The 18,130-nt window shown below is 40.9% G+C and overlaps 1 protein-coding gene across 2 annotated transcripts in view; it reads right to left on the reverse strand.

The window, feature by feature from the left end:
• PSTPIP2 (proline-serine-threonine phosphatase interacting protein 2) overlaps positions 1–18,130 on the reverse strand; it is a 77,965-nt gene that overhangs the window by 44,068 nt on the left and 15,767 nt on the right. The window lies entirely within an intron of this gene.

Genomic DNA, 18,130 nt, shown 5'->3' on the forward strand with positions numbered 1-18,130 from the left:
AAGCCTTCTCGTAAGCCATAGCAGGGGACTGTGAAAGCAAGAATGAAACACACCCCAGTTCTGACTCCAGCTGTGCTCTGCAAGCCCACCGGGTGCCTCCCTCACCTCCTCCAGCCTTCAATCAGACATCCCCAGCTCTGCCTGGGCTGGATCCACACTTGACATTTTCACATGTCTAAATGTTCCTCCTGTCAAGTCAGCAGGTGAGTTAAAAAGGCAAGTCCACTCAGCTGAAAATACACTTGGAAGTAACTGTGTGACACCAAACCCCTGCATCAGGAAAACAAAACAAAACAAAACAAAACAAAACCATGGTTGGAAGGATGTGCACCAAAACGCTGAAAGCAATTCTCTTCTTACCACACATCTGTATTTTCTAAATTTACTATAAAATATTTATACTGCTTTTATAATCTGAAGTCTTCCTCCCCACCTCCATCCTTTAAAGATGCCAAATTGAGGTCTTTTGTTCTCTCTCCTGTGTTCCTGGGCCCCACTAAAATACCAAATGATCCATAACAATAATAGAAAATAAGGAAGGGCCCAAGGAGGAAGCTGGAGATTTGTAGGAATTTCCGTTATACAAAAAGCCAATGGGGCTAGATGCACAGAGGACAGAAGCCAGTATTCTAGCCCACGCCAAACAAGAAATTCCACAGACCTTCTGGGCAAAGCCCTAGAAACCCTGAAGCTCAAGTCAGCAGGGGCTGAAACTGAAGCAACCACGGAAACCATGGGCAGTGTTTGTAGGCCGAGGGAGCCCGGCCAGTGCCCCGCCCCGCTGAGTGGAGGCAGAGCAGCCAATTGGGACTTCTGTGCCAAAGCCACAGCTGGTGAGGACTCCACCCTGCAGCAGGCTCCCAGCAAGGGCAGAAAGAGCAGAAGAGCAACAAGCTACCGTCCCTTGGCACCACCAAAGCTTCCACAGTACAAACTGAAAGGAAAAAAAGGTTACACACAGTTGTCAAGTCCTGTAAATGCCCTTCGCCTCCAGGGCACCCTTCCCACTTTCTCACTCCAGACAGGCAAAAACATATCAGAAATTGTCATGATTTCTAGAGGATACAAGTACCTACTTGGAAAACCAGACATTTTATCAAATGAAAAGCTAGGAGTTGAATTAAATACATTTTTTAAAAAAGCATTAAGCTTTCGTACACATCAACAATGACCACTTAAGAATGTAACAACCGCTCACATTTGTGTCTCTCTCAAAAATAAATAGACATTAAAAATTTTTTTTAAAAAGAACATAACTTAAAACACAAAATCCTATTCTCAATACCAACAAAACATAAAATACCTAGGATTGGGAATGCAAGCTGGTGCAGCCACTCTGGAAAACAGTATGGAGGTGCCTCAAAAAACTAAAAATAGAACTACTCTCTGACCCAGCAATTGCACCACTAGGCATTTATCCAAGGGAGACAGGTGTGCTGTTTCGAAGGGACACATGCACCCCCATGTTTATAGCAGCACTATCAACAATAGCCAAAGTATAGAAAGAGCCCAAATGTCCATCGATGGATGAATGGATAAAGAAGATGTGGTGTGTGTGTGTGTGTGTGTGTGTGTGTGTGTGTGTGTATAATGGAGTACTACTTGGTAATCAAAAAGAAGGAAATCTTGCCATTTGCAACTACGTGGATAGAACTGGAGGGTATTATGCTAAGTGAAATTAGTCAGAGAAAGACAAAAATCATAGGACTTCACTCATATGAGGACTTTAAGAGACAAAACAGATGAGCGTAAGGGAAGGGAAACAAAAATAATATAAAAGCAGGGAGGAGTACAAAACAGAAGAGACTCATAAATATGGAGAACAAACTGAGGGTTACTGGAGGGGTTTTGGGAGGGGAGATGGGCTAAATGGGTAAAGGGCACTAAGGAATCTACTCCTGAAATCATTGTCGCACTATATGCTAACTAATTTGGATGTAAATTTTTTAAAAAATTAAAAATAAAATTAAATAAATAAATAAAATAAAATAAAATACCTAGGAATAAGCTTTTTTGAAGAAAAACATTACCAAAAAATACAGACAAAATCTGGTATAGATATTACCAGGTATAAGACATTACCAAAAAATACAGACAAAATCACAATACATCTAGAAATATATCCTACTCCAAGATGGAAAAATCTAATATTAGAAAAATTCGGTTCTCCCCAGGTAAATCTATAAAGTTAAAATAATTCCAATAAAAATCAAAATGTTACTGGGGTTTCTTTTTAAATTTAACTTCATTCCAAAGCCCACCAGAAAGGGTAGGTGAATGAAAAAAGCTCACAAAATGTTGAAAAGTAATGAGTGAGGAACTTACCCCTATGAAAAACAGTATAAAGTAACAAAAAATTTTAAAAGCATAGTACTGACATTGTGAATTGACAATCAGGTAAATAAAATACAAACAACAGTCCAGAGGTAGTTTTACACACACGGAGGATTTCATATATGATAAAAGAAGCATGAAACCAGAAAGCAAAGGATGGCTTATTCAATGAATGTTACTGTGACAATGACTGTCCATTTTGCCAAAGACTAAATATAGAGCCCTTTGTAACATCATACTCTAAAACAAATACCTGATTAATTAAAGTTCTAAGCATGGAAATCATAAACATGTAAGAAGAAAATATAGAATATATTTTTTTAAAATATTGAGGTAAGAGATTTTTTTCCTAGACTGCAACTTAGAAGACGTTTAAAAAAAAGACGAAATTAGCCTGTTCTGAAAATACAGTTTAACAAAATTGACCCCATTTGAGATAGAAAGTTTCAGCAGGCCAGCTCCCACAGAAGCAGCAGAAAGTAATCAAGGAGGAAAAAACAGCAACTGAACTGGATGTTTCACGGAAAATAGAATTCCACCAAACCGTCAGGGGAAAAAAGTATTCCTGAGGTTCCAAAATTGATTGGACATGAAAGAAAATGTCCTAATTCACTTTCCAAAGCAAGTATAACACAATACTTTAACTCAGTGGAGTACAAAAAAGGAAGTTGAAGACCAATATCACTTATAAATATTAATCAAAATGTTCTAAATAAAATATTAGCAAAAATAATTCAGTAACACATTCTGAAAAGAATGTAACATGACTAAGTGGGATTTATTCCAGGAACGCAAAGTTGGGTGAATATTAGGAAATTTATTAATCTAATAAAACACTTCAATAAATCTAACAGAAAAATCATGATTTTCTCCATAGATACCCGTGGTAGACTGAATAATAGACCCCAAAGATACCCAGGTCTTCATCCCAGGATTCCATGAACCTTATCTCATATGGAAACCAAGTCTTTGTTGATATGATCACATTAAGAGTATTGAAATAGAGAGACTATCCTGGATTATTTGGGTGGGCCCTAAACACAATCACAAGTGTTCTTATAAAACAGATGGCAGTGGGAGATTTGACACTTAGGAGGAAAAGCCATGTGACCACGGAGCCAAGATTGGAGTGATGTGTCACAAGCCAAGAAACACCAGCAGCCACCAGAAGCTGGGAAAGTCAAGGAATAGATTCTTCCCTACAACCTCCAGAGGGAGTATGTCTCTGCTGACACCTTGATTTCATCTTACTGATGCTGATTTTGGACTTTTGGCCTCCGGAACTGTGAAAGAATACATTTCTGCTGTTTTAAGCCACAAGGTCATCATAATTTATTGCAGCAATGCAATGCAAGGCCAAAAAAGCCTTCAACAGTATTCAACATCCATTGCTGATTTTAAAAGAAACTCAAGAAAAAAGAAACTGATGGTACTTTCTTAAAATGATTATATATATTTATATGTCCTATGCCTAAAGCCCATATCCTACTTAAAGGAGAAACACTGCAGGCATTTATTTGTATTAAGATGGGGAACAAGGCAAGAATGCCCCCTTTCTCCACTACTTCATACTAGAGGGATTAACCAATGCAATTTGAGGGGGTAAATTGATTAGAAGCATAGGAGCTATGAAAGAAATAAAACCATCTCTACCATTTCTACTTGCAGATGATATGATACAAATGGAAAGGTATCTTTGTTCTTGGATAGGATGACTCAGTGTCATAAAAATGTCAATTCTTAGTTAACTTATAACTGTAATGCTATTCCAATGAAAATACCAACAAGTTTTTTCTTATGTGGTTAAATAAAGTTCATATGGAAATCATAAAAATGCAAAAATGGCCAGAAAAATACTGAGAATGAAAAGTTCTGAAGGGAAGCCAGCCCTACCAGACATTTAAACACTTTATAAAGCCTCCATCATTAACACCCTGTGGGGCTGGTGCATAATAAATAGTCAAACAGACCAGTGGCATAGAATATAAAGCCCAGAAATAGACACAAGTACACACAGAAAAGTAATATATGCTGAAGGTAGCATCTCACATCACTGGGGCAAAAATGAGCTTTTTCATAAGCGGTGCTGGGACAACTGTTAGCCATTTAGAAAATGGTAAAAGCAGATACAAACCCCACAATGTACCCAAGAATAATTCAAAATGGATCAGAGATCTCAATGTAAACACATGAAACCTGCAAGTGCTAGAGATAAACATGCCAAAGGTTTTCTAACTATGACTGAAAATCCTAATGCAACAACAAAAAAAGTTCATGCATCTGACCACCTAAACATAAAAACATTTTCATAGCAAAAAATAATAATAAACATAAAGAATAAACATAAAACTGACAAAGAGAAAACACTTGCAATTAAATCACCACTAAAGGGCTAATATCCCTGACATAGAAATAATTCTTTAAAATTGATGGAAAAGGGGCGCCTGGGTGGCGCAGTCGGTTAAGCGTCCGACTTCAGCCAGGTCACGATCTCGCGGTCCGTGAGTTCGAGCCCCGCGTCAGGCTCTGGGCTGATGGCTCGGAGCCTGGAGCCTGTTTCCAATTCTGTGTCTCCCTCTCTCTCTGCCCCTCCCCCGTTCATGCTCTGTCTCTCTCTGTCCCAAAAATAAATTAAAAAACGTTGAAAAAAAATAAAATTGATGGAAAAGAAAAAAAAATTAAAAAATTTTTAATTAAAAAAATAAAAAATAAATAAAATAAAATAAAATTGATGGAAAAAGAATCAGAAAATGGGCAAAAGATATGGAACATGATTTACTCGGTGTGTATGCGTTCCTTAAATATTTAGAGATATATACAACCTCACCTATTAAAAAAGAGAAACGCAGGGCTCCTGGGTGGCTCAGTCGGTTGAAGTGTCTGGCTTCAGCTCAGGTCGTGATCTCGTGGTTTTGTGGGTTCAAGCCCCACGTTGGGCTCTGTGCTGGCAGCTCGGAGCCTGGAGCCTGCTTCGGATTCTGTGTCTCCCTCTCTCTCTGCCCCTCCCCCACTGTGCTCTGTCTCTCAAAAATGAATAAATGTAAAAAAAAAAATTTTTTTTAAAAGAGAAATGCAAATGGAAACTTAACCTCACCCATTGGAATGGCAAAATTAACAAGAGGAAACACACTCAGTTGACAAGACTGCGGGCAGCAGCTACTCTTGTGCATTGCTGGTGAGAATGAAGATTGGTTCAAACTTTAAGAGAGGGGAATTCAATAATAACCAAAGTACATGTGCGTTTACCTTTTTAGCCAGCTATTCCACTTGTAGGAATTTACCCTGAACATACACCTCCAACAAAGTGCTGTCTACAATTACAAAGTTTTGCAAACAACCTAAATATTCACACACAGGGAGAGTGGTATATCCTCACAATGAAGTTCTATAAAAAAGAATGAGGGGCACCTGGGTGGTTCAGTATATCGAGTGTCCGACTCTTGATCTGGGCTCAGGTCATGAACTCATGGTTTATGAGTTCAAGCCCCACATCAGGCTCTGTACGAGAGAGAGAGAGAGAGAGAGAGAGAGAGAGAGCGCGCAGAGAGAGAGGGGCAGAGGGAGAGGGAGAAAGAATCTTAAGCAGGCTCTGCCCTCAGCTCATCTCAAGACCGGAGATCACGACCTGAGCCAAAATCAAGAGCCAGACACTTAACCAACTGAGCCACCTAAGTTCTCTCAGTCTGTATTTTTTAAACCTAAAAAAACAAAGGGCAAGAGGGTAGCTTCAGCGTGGTCCCAAAGTCTGGAAGCATAGGCTAATATACGTAAGAAATGATTAATTGCTATTACATTACAAAGTTTTCAATGATATCATATGATATGTTGAATGTACTGTCCTTGATTAGCAATGCATAGTTTAATAATGCATTATGCAAAACTGTTATGAACATAATTTATCAATACAGCATTTCTATCAACCCCTGCACATGCGCCTTTGCATTGTTTCAAGGGATTCATGTTTCTGATTTTCATGGACTACACCTATCATTAGCATGCCCCAGAAGTAATCAAGGAGTTTCAGTCATAAAAAGTAAAACAAAAACACACACGTTTCCGATTTCATGGCTATTCTATGTAGTATACTGCCTTTTGCACAAGAAAGAAAAGAAAATGAGAATATACATATATGTATCTACTCATTTGTACAAAAGAAACAGAGAAGATAAACCAGAAATTAATGAAATTAGTCACTTACACAGGGTAAGTGGGATCAGAAAGGACAGGACAGGAGTAGAATTGGGATAGAAGAAGGGGGCGAAAGTGATGCTTCTCTGGGTACACTTATTTTATTTTTTAAAGTTTATTTACTTATTTTGAGAGAGATCACTCTCGGCCTTTTGGAATAGATCAAGTGTATTTATTTTGAGAGAGAGAGAGCATGCATGTGCGTGCAGAGGAGGGGCAGAGAGAGAGGGAGAGAGAGAGAATCCCAAGCAGGGGCTCCAACCCACGAACTGTGAGATCATGACCTGACCCGAAATCAAGAGTCAGACACTTAACTAATTGAGCCACCCAGGCACCTCTGGGTACACCCTTCTAAGCTGTTCTAACTTTTGAAATTATGTTAATATTTTACACAGTGGAAAACACTAGAAACATACACAAGTAAGGGAGAAACCTAGCTAATGGAATACAAAGAGAAATAAACAAACCTAACCTCATTTGAATGAATAAAATCACCACACTAAAGGAGAGGGAGGTAGAACCAACCCAGGTAACTTTAGCCACCCTATTCTGACAGTGTGTTCTCATCCTAAGCCAAAGGAGTTAGACGCATTAAACGCTAGCTTGTTGCTCCCAATGGTATTGGTTAGCAATCCTGAAACTACTTTCTATGTGTTTTAGGGCTCATTTAGGAAATGAGTAAATATTTTGTGGATAATAGGAGCCCACTTCTCCTACAGTGGCATGCAAGACCTGGCTCACACCAGTGAGGACCAATGCTGTACATCTCTTCCTAACTCCTTGTTCAGTGATGTCATGTTGGTGGTTTGAAAATGGCCATGGAGGGAGTTTTTACACCATGGAAATTGGCAAATGCTGCAAAGCATAGATAAAAGTTTATCTCCTGGAGAAGTTGTTAACCATTTACTAGCATACCTCTGGAAAATACAGCAAGTGGGAGAAGGCTAGAATAACCTTGTGGTGTTGTAATGGAACTGGAGGTATTGTTATGCATACATATGTTTCCTCACTCTGTTGAAAGAGCCTAGAAACAATGAATTCCAGGTAGCAATGAGCACACCCACAGCACAAATACTGCTTTCTAAATCCTATTCTCTACTAAAAGGAAACGGGGCTCTTTGGAGAAATAGCAGATTCTAGGACTGTGGCAGAGAAATTAGCTATTAAGCCTATAACATCTTGTCCCAGAAAGCGAGGAGTGCTCAAAGAATGATGGGAATATATCTAAAGGACACAAAATCTAGGGCACACAATCCAGTTTAGAGGGACCCCTTGCTATCCAAATCCAGAAAAATTTGAGCATCAAGAGAAATCATGATGGTAACATACTATATCCATCGAATGAAATAAGAATCCCTGTGTGCATACTAATAAAGAGAGAGAGAGAGGAGAGAAAGCTCTTCCCTACAGTAGAATGCCAACTTCATTATAATAGATGGAATCAGAAAATCACCATACAAAGATGTACATGAATGTTCATAGCAGTTTTTTTATTTTTTTAATGTTTATTTATTTTTGAGAAAGAGAGAGACAGAGTGTGGGGGGAGGGGCAAAGAGAGAGGGAGACACAGAATCCAAAGCAGGCTCCAGTCTCTGAGCTGTCAGCACAGAGCCCGACACAGGCTCAAACCCACGAACCATGAGATCACGACCTGAGCCAAAGTCAGACACGTAACCAACTGAGCAACCCCAAATGTTCATAGCAGTTTTATTTGTAATAGCTAAAAACTGTAAACAACTCAAACGTCCATCAACGATCAATGGATAAACAAACTGTCACATGTCCATATCCATAAAATGGAATCTTATTTAGTAACTAAAAAGAACAAACTATTAATACAATAACATGGATGAAACTCAAAACAAATATGGTAAATGAAAGAAGCCAGGCCAAAAAAAAGAGCACCTACTGTGCTTGGATTATACAAATTCTAGAAAACGCAGCTAATATACAGAGACAGAAAGCAGAGTGGTGGTTGCCCGAGAGAGGCAGGTGAGGTTAGAGGAATTTCAAAGGGGTGTGAGGAAAACTTGGGGGTGATGAATAGGTTCACAAGCTTAACTGTGGGGATGGTTTCATGGGTGGTAGACATATGTGAAAACCTGTTAAACTTTATACTTAAAACACAGGCAGTTTAGGGGAGCCTGGGTGGCTCCATCGGTCCAACTTCAGCTCAGGTCAAGATCTCAAGCCCCACGCCAGGCTCTGTGCTCACAGCCCAAAGTCTGGAGCCTGTTTCAGACTCTGTGTCTCCCTCTCTCTCTGCCCCTCCCCCACTCACTCACATGCACACAGGCGCATTCTCTCTCTCTCTCAAAAAATGAATAAACATTTAAAAAAATTTTTTTAGGGGTGCCTGGGTGGCTCAGTTGGTTAAGCAACTGACTTTGCTCAGGTCATGATCTCACAGTTTGTGAGTTCGAGCCCCGCGTCGGGCTCTGTGCTGACAGCTCAGAGCCTGGAACCTACTTCAGATTCTGTGTCTTCCCCTCTCTCTCCCCCTCCCCTGCTCAGGCTCTGTGTCTCTCTGTCTCTCAATAATAAATAAATGTTAAAAAAAATTTTTTTTAATTCTTTAAAAAAAATAAAAATGAGGGGCGCCTGGGTGGCTCAGTCGGTTGAGCATCTGACTTCGGCTCAGGTCGTGATCTCACAGTTTGTGGGTTTGAGCCCCACATCAGGCTCTGTGCTGACAGTTCAGAGCCTGGAGCCTTCTTCAGATTCTGTGTCTCCTTCTCTCTCTCTGCCCCTACCCTGCTCATACTCTCTCTCTGTCTCTTAAAAATAAATAAATGTTAAAAAAAATTTTTTTAATTAAAAAATAAATAAATAAATAAAAAGGAAACACAGGCAGTTTATTACATGTCAATTATTCCTCAACAAAACTGTCAAAAATTTTTAATGACCACCCCCTTAATAATTCATTCAGGCAAGAATCACCAATGGATGTTAAAAACTAATGGATAAAAGTTTGAGGAAAGCAGTACATTTACATAATTTCAAAGTATCCCCCCTTAAGCTACTTATTAATTACATTATTTTATATAATTACATTAGTTATTCATTACTTACAAAAGGGAAAGCAGTAATTTTACCGCGGAGACACCTAGAAAACACCAGTATGACAGACTGAACAATGACCCCAAATGATGTCCCTGTCTAAGCCCCAGAACCTATGAATATATTTCCCTACATGACAAAAAGGGCTTTGCTGGTGCAATTAGGTTAAAGATCTTGAGAGGGGGAGATGATCCTGGATTATCCAGGTGGGCCCAACATAATCACAAGTTGATACTGGAATAAAATAGAATTATACATAGTAACGAAAAGATATCCACAATATATTATCATGAGACAAATGAAAGGTTCCTATATAAGCCCATAATAAATGAGTCCATATTTGTTAAGAAAAATGCATAACTACATTGTATATAAATACAGAGACAAAAGTCCGAAAGGAAACACACCACACATTTATTAGTGGCAACCTCTATTTCTGAACTATTTGGACTCCTCATAACAAAACTGAACGTAAAAAAAGGAACAATTTCACATTTTACTACAGAAAATTTATATTATGTATGTTGAGACCATGACTTTGTGAAAGACGAATATCCCTCTAAATTTAACATAGAAGGCATAAGATTTAGAAGATATCAATGTTCAGAAAGCTGGCTAATGTTCAGCATTACCCATCTAACCTTCAATATGATCTAAATCTCCCTCTCCCCCTCCCTCCCTCCCTCTCTCTCTCCCTCTCTCTCTCTCTCTCTCTCTCTTTCGCTGTTTCACACACACACACACACACACACACACACACACACACATCCCTCAGGGACATGAGAAATTTGACTTACAAATCCACAGGGAGAGAAAAATCTAAGAATCGAAGGTGGGTGTTTCAATTCATGAGGAACATTAGACCACAGCTAAGGGCACTGCTAATGTTAATGCTAACACTTTTCCAGTTAATAAATACAAGTTGAACTTCTATAGTTTACCCCTGAGAGGTGCGTGACTGTATATATCACAGGGTAAAGTCAGTGGTGCATTGTTCCAATTTTAGTACATGTGCTGCTGAACTGAGCACCAATCAGTGGTGCATCAATGTCCAGAAATACAGACTCAAGTCTTCCTCCTGGTCCACAGCATTCCCTAGAGAATCCTCCAGACATGCCCAAGACACTGCACAGGCCTGGAAAAGCCAGCAAGTGCCAGGAAGCGGTTATACCTAAAATTTGAAGTAGGTCCTCAGATAGGGGACCAAGGGAACAGGACAGTGTTTCTCTAAACCCCAGCAGTCCAGCCAGCAGAGCCAAGAAAGCCAGCCAGATCAAATACCCAACAAACTACCACGACTGTCAAAGCAAATAAGAGAACTAAGTCAGGAAACCAAAGTAGGTCAAGCCCAGGGAAATATCCAGTCACTACTCTAGCTGACTTGTATTCCCTCTTGCTCCCCGTGGGAAGTTGGAGTCCAGTCCATAAAAATTCCCTCCAGCCTCTGACACCCTTCATGTCACATCCCCACTGAAATACAATTTTGAAGGCTTTTAGTCTCTATCTATTATCCTCTGGTTCACCTACTAGGCAAACCAAATACGCAAACGAGAATAAATCTCAAAGTCTTAAGACACTACATAACCGTGAAGCCTCTTAAGCAGCCACATCCCTGCAGCAGTAATGTCTGGGATGCATTTCACAGCCGCTGACTGGACACCGTATCTCAGACCCCAGTAACCCAGATAGTCAACTGACTGGATTTCTTCCATGACAATTTATCTAAAGCCAAGAAACCGCAAACTAATATAAACTGTGTGATGTTGATGAGAACAAAGTGCATTCATTCCTATTCAGTATCTTTCATGTTTTCCGTTTCCATTTCTGAAACCCCAGCACCTAAATCAGAAGAATCCTCAAAAAAAATCCCTTACGTGCTCTGGGTGTGGATTTGCCAAGATGTGGATTTATAATTTCTAACAAATTTCAAACCAAAAACGAATCGGGGTTAATTATCAATTGATTGGAAAGTGGAATTAAGCAGAATATCCCATGTCCTAAACATTCTAGGTAGTCAAAGAGTCTATTTATTTTCCCACAGTATTCTAGCCTTAGAATGCTACTGTATTTGAGAGCATCTTAGAGCTAAATCACATAATTCATTTCCATCCTTTTACAAATGAAGGAATGGAGGCTTAGGTTACAATTTGACTGATCATTATATTCTTAACATGAACAGAAGTACATAAATGCAAAAAAAAATGTTACCCAACCAAAAATATGCAAATAAATGCAATGATCTCCAAATGTGCCCATCAGGATGATTAACTTTGTTTGTAGGGATAATACCAAGTAATGATTCTTTGTAGTCCAGAAATTACTCATCCTCTATCTCTCAGTGATTCAGCCTTCCCTGACCCCGGAAATATGTGACTCTTGTTTCTACTTGTTCCTAGAGACTCTGTAAAATTGATGACAATTTGTGTTGTCTTTGAGGGCTTTTTCCTCAAAGTTTTTATTTAGATTTGGTTAAGTTTTACTTTTAGTTTATCTTTGGCTTCACCACTGCAATGTCACTAGGCCAGCTCAAGTTCAGTATGTTTTAGATTTTCTGCACTTCGGGTCCATGACTTTTGGGAATGAGAATGTCTTACATATTCAAATTTCAGATTTAACACATGTCTTAAATGTCAGAATTCTAGAAGCAAATATCAAGTATTTCTTCCAGTACACATTCTCCTAAGTCCACTGGCTTTTCCCCTCTAACTCACTGATTTCTTACCCAGCCTAATCCAAGGAGCATTTTGCATGAATTTTGAGCACGGAGGACACTCAGGCACCTTAGACGTGAAATAACACATGTTAAAATGACATTCAGCTGAACTAGACCAATGAATCTGATTCATTGAAACCATATTTTAACTAAAGTGAGCTGAAAACTTGTGTCCATACAAACCTACATATGAATGTATATACCAACCTTATTCTTTAAATTTTTTTAATATTTATTTTTGAGAGACAGAGAGAGACAGTGCACGAGCAGGGGAGGGACAGAGAGAGGGGGAGACACAGAATCCAAAGCAGGCTCCGAGCTCTGAGTTCAGCACAGAACCCGACACAGGGCTGGAACCCTCAAGCTGTGAGATCATGACCTGAGCTGAAGTTGGACGCTCAACCAACTGAGCCACCCAGGTGCCCCTATACCAGCTTTATTCTTTTTTTTTTTTAAATGTTTATTTATTTCTGAGACAGAGAGAGACAGAGCATGAGTTGGGGAGGGGCAGAGAGAGAGGGAGACACAGAATCCGAAGCAGGCTCCAGGCTCCGAGCCGTCAGCACAGAGCCAGACGCGGGGCTCGAACTCACAAACCGTGACATCATGACCTGAGCCGAAGTCGGTCGCTCAACCGACTGAGCCACCCAGGCGCCCCTATACCAGCTTTATTCTTAACTGCGCCAAATTGGAAGCAACCAAGATGTCCTTCAGTAGGCAGGTGGATAAACAAATTGTGGTACATCCACACCAGGGAATATTATTCAGCAATAGGAGGAAATGAGGCATCCAGCCACAAAAAGACATGAGAGAATCTTCAACACATACTTCTAAGTGAAAGAAGCCAATCTGAAAAGGCCACATACTGTATGATTCCAACTACATGACATTCTGGAAAAAGCAAAACTGGAGACAACAAAGAGGTCAGTGGTTGTCAGGGGTTCAGAAGGAGGGATGGAAGGATGAACAGGGGGTTCTTCAAGTCAGTGGAACAATTCTGTATGATACTATGATGGAGGATAGATGACATAATGCATTTGTCAAAACCTATAAAACACAGTGAACCTTAACATAAACTATGCACTTTAGCTAATAATAATGCATCCATATTGGTGCAGCAAGAGTAGCAAATGTACCACACTAATGCAAGATATTAATAGAGGGGGAAACTGGGGTGGGAGGGAGCAATATGGGAACTCTGTACTTTTGTTCAATTTTTCTGTAAACCTAAAACTGCACTAAATAATAAAACCTATTAATTTTAAAGATTCTTGAAATTACCCTCGATAACACAGCATGCTTTAGCTTTCTAGGTAATTACTAGAAGCAGGACTTTAGTGACTTGATCATTTCAGCAAATTGGCTTTTGTCAAACTGATTCCCAGCAATCCGGCCTGCTTCCTGCTGAAGCCACACTGATCTTTCTGTTCCTCAAACACGCCAGGCCCTTTCTAGCCTCGCCGCTTTGTCTCCCCCTTCCCTCAGCACTCCAGAAGGCTGGCTGGACCTTACCCTTCACATCTCAGCTCAAATGTCATCTTTCCAGAGAAGCCCCCAGTGATCACTCTGTCCCCCAAACACATGGAGTGACTATCCAATCACCCTATGTTCTAGGCAGAACAACGGCCCGCCCCCAAAGATATCCAAGTCAGAATCCCTGGAGCTTGTAAACACATTACCTCACATGGCAAAAGGGACTTCCCAGATGTCATTACATTAAGGACCCTGAAATGGAGAGATTATCCTGGATTCTCTCTCTTTCCCTCTCTCTCTCTGCCCTTCCCCCCTCATGCTTTTTTTCTCTCTCAAAATAAATAAATAAACTTAAAAAAAATGAGGAGGTCTTTATTTTACGAATTGGTAGTAACTTTTTCTAAAGTAATGTATTACAAATACCTTTCTTGCTGCTTGCTGTAAATGACAATTTTTAGGGATTAGGGACTATATTTCACTTGTTCTAACAATTCCTTAAAAATTTTAAAGTTATTTCCACCCATTTTCATGAATTATCTCAATTTTTAAAATTAACTGCAAAAAAAAAAAGCAAAGCGCTACAATATCGATATACAAATGCATTACCAACAGTTCCACGTCTTTAGCACAACTATAATCTATCTTCTCATCTGAGACACAGAATGGTCCTAGTTTTGGGCTGCCCAGACAGTATTGTCCTCATTGCAAAACAGGAAGCTCAAGTTCAGAGCGGTTAGCTGAGTGGCTTTGGGCAAGGCACTCACTTAGTCTGAGGTAGTGTCGGATGTAGATCCCAAACGATACGGAGCCGTGGCCGGGAGGACGGCAGCTGCCCTTAGCTGGTGGCCTCTCCCTCCCCACTTCCTGGGTTCCCATGGAATCGACCACAATTCCATCTGAATAGTTGCGGTCTTGTACCTTCAGCCTCTCTTGAGCCCCCTGGTCTTTCCAGCTTCCCTATCTGTAACCCTGTCCACAGGACTCGTTTCTTTGCCCCGGAGAGCAGACAGGCTTCTGGCTTGCTGACCCAAGCCCTTGGGTCCTGGGGCCCTTCAGTTCAGTGTCTGCAGAAGTGGCCACATGGCTCAATGGCAGGTGCCTTGATTTGCATCATATTTGCTGCCTTTGACTCAGAGCTAAGGATATCTAGGAGAACACCATGGTCTCTCATATACAGACTCTCCACCTACTCAGCCCAGGAAAGGGAAATACAGCTGGTGTCAGCCAGGGAGAAGCCTGCCGGCCAAGATGATGGCCCTAAACAACAGCTGGTCAGAATCAAAGCCAACCACTCTTCTGGCAGGAATTACATGGGAATCCTGATTAAACAGGTAGGTGCTAGCATAGGACAGTTGGATGAAGGCTGAGCTGGGGACAACCCACAGGACTGGTCAACTGTTCAGATCTCCAGACCTGACCATCAGTAGAAGTGCTGACAAAGGCCTAGAGAAATACTTTTTATCCCAGAGAACTAAGGTCTTTTTGGACCCCTTGTTCAAGACCTGGCTGTCTTGGGAGGGAGAAAGTTTAGTGCCTGTGTTTGATAAAAAAAGAGTATATCCCAGGGTGCCTGGGTGGCTCAGTCGGTTAAGCATCCGACTTCAGCTCAGGTCATGATCTCATGGTTTGTGGGTTCAAGCCCCACATCAGGCTCTGTGCTGACAGCTCAGAGCCTGGAGCCTGCTTCGGATTCTGTGTCTCCCTCTCTCTCTGCCCCTCCTCCAATCATGCTCTGTCTCTCTGTCTCTCTTTCTCTCTCTCAAAAAATAAATAAACATTAAAAAAATTTTTTTTAAAGAGTATATCCTCAGAGCAGTTTCCAAGAGGCAGGGCAACCAAGGCCTGGAGCAGTAAAGGGACTGTATTTCTAGGGTTTTCAGACATTTGTGGCCCTTTATGGACCTGTCACCTCAAGCAGCTATTCTTTAAATAGAAAACCTAGTGTTCAAATTGGAGTAGAATCGGATCAGCCCTGTAAGGCAAGAGTGGAGAGGAAAGACTACAGTGACCATACAGTGTTTCCTCTTGCATCCATCACCCAGCAAAACTAAGCCCGAAACCAGGCTCCAGCCTGTCAGAGGACATCAATCTGTCAACTGTTGTCATTCAAGCAGGGCCTGCAGGTAGGGGCAGAGGCTCGGTCCCCCTACCCTAAGCAGCCTATTTAAGTATTCCTTCCAGCCCTGTGCCAAGCCTTACTCTCCCTTGAGGTGTTTTGGAAACACAGATTTTTCCCATGTTATCACATGCCCAGGGCTATCTTAGCGCTTTTTAGGGACTGGTGGCCCATGGCACCCACCCAGCTGGGCCTACTCCATAATCCTACTCTGCTAACCCACACCTCTTAGCGTGAGCAGAGTAGGTCAGCCTATTTCCCATCGGGATCATACATGTGTGTTTGCCCCCTGACAAGAGCGTAGGCCCACTGAGGGCAGGAGTCAATCTTCTCCTGACTTTAGAGGTCACACAGATCTCTGGCTTCTGCAAATGTCAGAACACCTGGGACTCATCCAAAAAGACAATTAACTATTGAGTAAAACTTTAACCATAGAAAAGTTCAAAGAAAAATAATTAAATGTTTATCAAGCATGGGGAGAAGTTTTTAAACTTTGGTATATAATAGATGAAATCACAAAAGATTAGCTCAACACACTTGACTGTATAAAGCATTTTCAAAATATGTATACATTTTAAGTATAATGATCATTTTACAGAGGAGAATACGAAGCTTAGGAAAGTTGAGTAATTTGAACAAGGCATATCCCTCAGCTTAAAAGGAGCAGGGCTGGGATTCCAACCCAAGAATGTCCGACACAGAGGCTTGAGTGCCTCAGGACCGCCCTCACTACTGCACACGGTATTTACTGGAGGCCAGAAGATGTGAATCACATGCACAACACACATATGTATACACATACATATGTAGATGTGAGAATGTGCTTTCAAATATTCGTAGTAAATAACAAACAATACCTTTATCATTTTTTACAGCTTACGTAGATTCATAAGCAAAGCACAAGGAAAGAAAAAAAAACAATTCATAAAAGAGGAAATAGAACATGGAAGTAAACAAAGGTTCACTCTCCCTGGTGGTAAAAACACAAATGCAAGTTTAATGAGGCACCTGTTTTTGCTTATTAAATGGGCAGGGAAGAAACCACACTGGCCATGACTGAGGTAGTGGAACTAGTACCTTGGGATATTATTGGAGACATTGAGAATACATCTGCTCTCTAAGAAATCACTTTATATATACACCAAAAGTTTTTAAGTGTCCTAATGTAAATGAACGCTATTTTCATTCAACAGATAGTACTGTGAATCTCAGACAGGGAAAGAGAGCAGCTCCATTTTTAGAAAGGCTCCGTCTCTGCTGTTTCTCTGCTAGGCCCCATTTACTCATGTTCTATATTTCACCTTGCATCTGAATGAACCAAGCTGCTATCTATGTTCCCGCTCCAAGAGAGAGGCAGGAAAGTTAATCATTCTTGGATTCTTGTCCTAGGCTCCCAAACACTTTATCATCTAAGAAGGACCGGAGCCCAAACATGTCCCAGGACATTAGCTTCAAACCAACCTCTGCCGATGCTGACATCAATCCTCCCTACCTTCAGTGATTTAAGAAATAGCACCTATTATTCACCTGATACTCGCCTTTGAGGGGACCCTACTCTGGATTCCTGAAGGAACATATACCTTGAGACCGTTTCCAATATAAGCCCTAACCCCGAGCAATGGAGAGACTCACTCTCCTTTCTTTTCCAAGTCTCCCAGACACTCAATCTGCTATGTGCTATCACTGACAGTATTCAACAAACTCTGCTTTCACTTCCTTCAGGTTCATGTTTGATTTTTTTTTCTTTTCTTTTCTTTTCTTTTTGTTTTTTATAGTAATCTCTACACCCAACATGGGGCTCGAACTCATGACCTCAAGATCAACAGTTGCATGCTCTTGCAACTAAGCCAACCAGGTGCTGATTTCTGTCCTGCACAAAACCAATGACCCTCTTGGCTGGTCCTGTGTGACCCCCCTCTGGGTCCTGGGGCCCACCCTGCCTACGTCAAATCCATTATGTATCAGGCACTGAACCAGGTACCGCTGGAGTAAGCAGGCAGGGGTATCGTTTCTGGTCATGCCGAGCTCTGGCTAGGGACTCTGTGTATGTGAGATAGAAATAAACACTGCCCTTGTCTAGGCCACCGTTGTTCTGGGTTTTCTGTTACTCATGGCCAAACCTAATCCCATTTATACAGAAGGTAAATGAGCTTTCACCAGCTGGTGTCTGGCTTCTCCATGGAGTAGGAAGCAAGATCATCAAAACAGAGTGAGCATATGGGAAGGAAGTAGAGGTCTGAGTAGC

This window comes from Acinonyx jubatus, chromosome D3, assembly GCF_027475565.1.
Source record: "Acinonyx jubatus isolate Ajub_Pintada_27869175 chromosome D3, VMU_Ajub_asm_v1.0, whole genome shotgun sequence".
Classification (NCBI taxonomy): Eukaryota; Metazoa; Chordata; class Mammalia; order Carnivora; family Felidae; genus Acinonyx; species Acinonyx jubatus.